Below are 5879 nucleotides of genomic sequence, written 5' to 3' on the forward strand. Positions count from 1 at the left end.
TTCTTTTGATACAGTTAAATATGACTAGGGAATGCAATCCCGCAAGAAAATGTCAATCCAGGTATTTGCGGGACTGAACAATCTTAGTCCCGCTGGATCCAGGTATTTGCGGAATCCAGCAGAGTGGACTTAGATATCTAATCAATCGTATAATAAAGACCTAATACCTCGATCTACCAACCTTGTTTTTAGACTTTTAAATTTATACCTATAATAAAACAAGTTCTTTAGGACATTTTAAATGATTTATTAATAGGTATACCTTTAGTTAGACATAGGTAAAGTTTAAGTCATAAATTGGCAATGAATAAGATAAGACATACATTTACATAACATACCCGCCTCGGAACAGACTTTGTCTAGTGAGGTGGGTAAAAGAAATCTATGTACACAAATGAAAATAAAATAAACGCCCGGATTGCCGGCCCTGAAACTGAAACTGAACTGAAACTTAAATTTAAATAATAACGTTCACACGATAAACAATATTCTTGCACAATGAGCATCATAAGTTTAATTAAACATTATTTTGGAAATAGCTTCGTAAAAAAGTTAAAGTATTAATTGTGTCATCTGATAAACGGCTTCTGATATTGGACACAAGGTAGCCAGCGGCTGAAAAAGCTCGTTCAGCTTCCACGCAGGTTGGCACAATAGTCATTAGCGCATTGTAAGTGAATTGAAGGTAATTCTCTGTAATCCCGCCAGTCCAGCGGGATCCCGCAAAATTTTCGACCGAGATTAGTCCCGCTAAATGTCTGCGGGATCTCGGTATTTCGGGATCCCGGTATACCGGGATTGCATTCCCTAAATATGACCCGAAGGAGATAGGGTCCCATTAGCTCAGTTGGTAGAGCAGTGCCCCGGAAAGGCAAGGGTCCTGTGTTCGAGTACTAGAGGTGACCGTATATTTTTCTGTTTCAAATTATCGTGCAGGAATCGCTAACTGTCTTCAATAATATTTTATATGTGGTATAAATTTCTACTTCTAGATAAAATTACATTTTAGATGTTTGTATTTGAAATATACTTTAATATTTATAAATTCAAATATTTTGATTTCAATTATGAAAAAAATAAAATACTTGAACGCTCTGCAAATCACTGACAGAATACGGTATTTTAGGATGAGGCAGTGCAAATAACAATATCCTAAATCACTCATTAAAACCTAAAAAGGCTTGATGAAAATTATTCTGAAAGTCCTCGTAAGAACTGGTAATGACGAAATCTTCAAAAAACTTAACATCTGATAATATTATTACTCCAGCATCTGGACGGTGTAGGCCCTGTGATTGGTCAAATTCAAATTGTGTTTAAATAAGACTTTAAAGATTAAGACACCATTTCATACTGAAATAGAATCGCCACATGTAATACGATATTTCTTAAAAAATATCGTTTCTGCTTATACAATTTTTGGATAATATCGAAGAAAATATGTCTTAGAAAGTTCATAATCCATTGGATTAATTACATTACAGTGAAAATTATCCACAATTACGTGATTACGTTTGACGTTTGACGAAAAAAGCAAGCGTTAATTCAATATGGCCGATTCCCGAATACGCATCGCGGCTAGGTGGCCGACAGAGCGCCCCTCTGGCGGTGAAGAAACGAATCAAATGACTGGCGCGTATATTTAAATATGCAAAATTACTTGAACATCAAGTGTTTAATAATAAGATTTCTTCTGGAAGTTTAGTTCTACTTTGCAATGGCATTTTTCATTATTATTTATAATTTTTTTTTGCTTATTAATTACATCTGATTTTATATTGACATGTTTTCTAATTTCTAAATTATTTATTTGCGATGCTTTAATCCTGAGTGAAGTATTTTAAGACCTGAATTTTTATCGAAAGTGTGATTCAAAAGATGATTTGCAAACTCATATTCACTATTTCCATTTAGAACCCTGAGATGTTTTTTAGTTCTGACTTCAAAGTTTCTATTGGTTCTACCTTTGTAAAATAAATTACAATCCAGCCCAATTGAGTTTATAAACTGATTTTTTTGTTTGATTTTCGCAATCTATATTATTAAGAATATATTTATTCATTCTGTTATTAGTGTAAAACGCCGGTTGAATAGTACCAGGAATGTTTATATACATATATAATTTTAGAAGTGTCGTTATCCACAAACAGAATTCTACGCCATTGTTTATTTATATCTTAAGAACTAGGGTAAAAATACCGTTTGAAGATAATATGTTTAATTATTTTATTTAGTATTTCAACTATAAATTTATTAGAATAACCGTTATTAAATGTTATTTGTCTTATGAATATATTGTTTTATGGTTATATGCAAAAAAAAATTTCAGATCTTAAAATACTTCACACAAGATATAAAGCATCACAAATAAATAATTTCGAAATTTTAGAAATAAGAGAACATGTTTATAAAAGTAGATGTAATTAACAAGAATTTTTTTTTATAAACTCTCTTTTAAATATTTTCCCACTTAACTGGTCTTTCATATTGTAATTCCTAATTCTTATAAACCCAGCCTACTCTTACCCCTCCCCCCTCCTTCCACTTCTTTTTTCCAATTGTAATCTATATTTAATTTTTGACTTCGGTGTATACTTCGTTCATGAAACATGTATTGGTTGTATATAATAAAGTGAAGTTAAAAAAGTTATTTGTTTTTTAATAAAATAAAGTTTAATCGGATAACATTATTTTATCTATTTCCATTGTATATCAATGCATACGTACATAATAAAATGTAAACATTATATTTATTTATTAATTGGACAATTTGCATGGCGCCGCTTTTGTGAGATATCACCTCAGGGGCGCTATATTGTAATAATCCACCTTTATATATAGATTTTTACTTTCCTGATGAAGGTGTATATATAATCTAACTTTAAACTTTATTAGATACAGTAACAGTTTTAGGAAAAGAATTACCACCAGTTGGAGTAAAATTCACACCTTTTAATTAAACCGACTGCTAATCACATTGCACAATTACCCTCCTTTTATCCATAAACACGGGTACAATTAATCAATATGTAATAATGTATTATTTCAGTCAACTTTGTTGTAACTATCTTTAATTGTTGTGACAAACTATACGATATTGATTCAACTTATAGACATTGACGGTTGTAACACATATTTAAGCACTGCAAGTCTCCTATGAGCAAATTATATTAGGTACCATAACAGTTAATATCAGTTGTAGACATGTAGTCAATAATAGTGTTTCATTTGAAATAATCCATCACAAATACGTAAAATTTCATTTATTCAAACAACTGTCATTCTTATTATGCCTAAATTGAGCATGTTATTATTCATTAACTCCTTCCTGTTCCGTGTTTTAACAATATATACTCACCCTCTCTCTGTGAATGACCTAATATCTATCTATTAAATGTAACTGTTGTTAATATCACTTAAACTGGGCGCAGCCCAAGCAAGTGCCGCCCGCAGGGCCTAGCAGCAAAAACCCGCGGAGCGGGTTTTTAACTGCTAGTCAGTGATTACTCCTCCACATTCATAAATACAAAACACAAGAAACAACAATTAACACTTACATAAGAAACACTAGTTCTCAGGGTCAAAGACATATCCAACAAGCAACTACAAATGCAATATTTAAGCAAAAAAGCTTCATATAATATATTTCCTATACCTAAACTCTACAGAAAATCCCACTCTCATTCAAAACTCATAACAGTATAACATTTAAATCTCAAATAAAAATCTGAATACAAAACATAGGGAGATCAGAAATAGATAATATTCTGACACCAAATACAGAATGAAACCGAAACCACTCGACTGAACGAAAAAGGTCAGGTAAAATAATTACAATTATTTCAGTAAAAAACACTATTTTACATATTTATAATTACTTTATATTATACATACTACTAAACTTGAATAATATGTAAATGAAATCCTCAGTACGGGAGATCCCAATGAGGATATTATTATATCTATTTGTTACAAAAAAGGAAGATAATAAAAGACCTATTATTATTCCTTATTAAATTTTATATGGTTAAATATTATCTAGGACGCGATTATTCACTCGACATACTAAAAATATAACTTTATTTTTGTGACTGATTTCGTTTTGGACCATGATTCTTATCACGATTCCAAAATTTCAGCCCGTTTGGTAGCACAGAGCCTGAAAAAATGGCTTCTAAAGTTCGAGCCCAAGTCTGAAATTATTGCCCATAGGAATGCGGATTTTTTTAAATATACAACTTTATGCAGATTTTGCGACTGATTTCGTTTTGGACAATGATTCTTATTACGATTCCAAAATTTCAGCCCGTACCAATACCATAGAGCCTGAAAAATGGCTTCTAAAGTTCGAACCTAAGTTTGAAATCAGTGCCCATAGGAAAGATGATTTTTCTAAAAATACAACTTTGTGCATTTTTTGTGACTTTTACGTTTTGTACCATGATTCTTATCACGATTCCAAAATTTCAGCCCATTTGGTAGCAAAGAGCCTGAAAAAATGGCTCTTAAAGATCGAACCTAAGTTTGAAATCAGTGCCCACAGGAATGATAATTTTTCCAGAAATGCAACTTTATGCAGATTTTGTGACTGATTTGGTTTTGGACCTTGATTCTTATCGAGATTCAAATAATATAATATAATATACTCAACCAATCTAAAAATAGTGGGGAAGTACTCGAATTTGGTACTACGCTCAAAATTTTGTTTGTTCCAACATTATTAATTCTTATTTTATAAGTAATAATTATTAGCCTGAAACACTCATCCACATTGAAAAATTCAAGTCCCGTTGGCGTCATGTATCTTTTATCAGGAGATTTTTCAACGTGGCTGAGTGTTTCAGGCTAATAATAATTGCTTATAAAATAATTGTTACCCTTTGTGCTATGCATAAAAAATCTTGTCTTAAACATTATTTTACCAAAAAAATAATAATTAATATTTGACAAGCTCTAGTATCTTCACCAAAAAATGTAGACAATTTGTCTCGACGCCATCTAGTGAGAGAGTTAGCACTTACAATGCCTTTCCCATATAAAAATAAAGTTGGTTGTTTCAGGTGAAAAAAATGTAACAAGCAGTAATTGTTGAATGAAACACTAGTATATATTGAATTATTTCGCGGATAAGAGATAAGCCGCCATAGCTCAGTGGTCAGAGCTGTCGACCGAAAATCGAAAGGACACGGGTTCAAGTCCCGTTGGCGTCATGTATCTTTTATTAGGAGATTTTTCAATGTGGATGAGTGTTTCAGGCTAATCATTGTTGCTTATAAAATAATTGTTACCCTTTGTGCTATGCATAAAAAATCTTGTCTGAAACATTAGTTTACCAAAAAAATAATAATAAATTAACTCTTCGTAATTTGACAGTGTACGTACACAAGTTTTCAGTCAAGTGGAGTATCTACCTTATTTTTACTAGCATGACATATTAATACGGGCTAAGGGGTACCTACACATTTCGTCGCTTCATAAAAATGAAAAAAACTCAATTAAATAACCGAAATCATAAATTTCGTCAGCTAGTTGGAATAAATAGAATTGCATTCCGGCGTTAGTATGTCTATTGTGTCTAGCATTCTCTTGCTTACAAAAGTTCATACTATATCGAATAGGAATATGATATTATTTTTTTCTGTAATAATTATTACACCTCTGGTACACAAATTTATTCGAAAGTAATTAATTTATTTGAGAGAATTAGTGTCATCATTAAGTGACACTTTCTGAAAATAAATCTTGATACGAAGAATACTGCCAATATCCTGATACATTGTAAAAGTGTGCGTTAAAAAATCAGTACCGAAGATTAAATTAATTAATTGAAGATTATTAGCAATACTAGAAGAGTAATTAGCAATACTCATTTTCTCCGT

The 5879-nt window shown here is 31.5% G+C and overlaps 1 non-coding gene across 1 annotated transcript; it reads left to right on the forward strand.

Annotated features, from left to right (window-relative positions):
• Positions 1–5137: 5137 nt before the first annotated feature.
• Positions 5138–5210, forward strand: TRNAF-GAA (transfer RNA phenylalanine (anticodon GAA)). Its single transcript has one exon. It is a non-coding gene; the product is annotated as a tRNA-Phe (tRNA).
• The last annotated feature ends 669 nt before the right edge of the window (positions 5211–5879 follow it).

Source organism: Hesperophylax consimilis, chromosome 5, assembly GCF_061612785.1.
Source record: "Hesperophylax consimilis isolate HC1 chromosome 5, BYU_Hcon_1.0, whole genome shotgun sequence".
Lineage (NCBI taxonomy): Eukaryota > Metazoa > Arthropoda > Insecta > Trichoptera > Limnephilidae > Hesperophylax > Hesperophylax consimilis.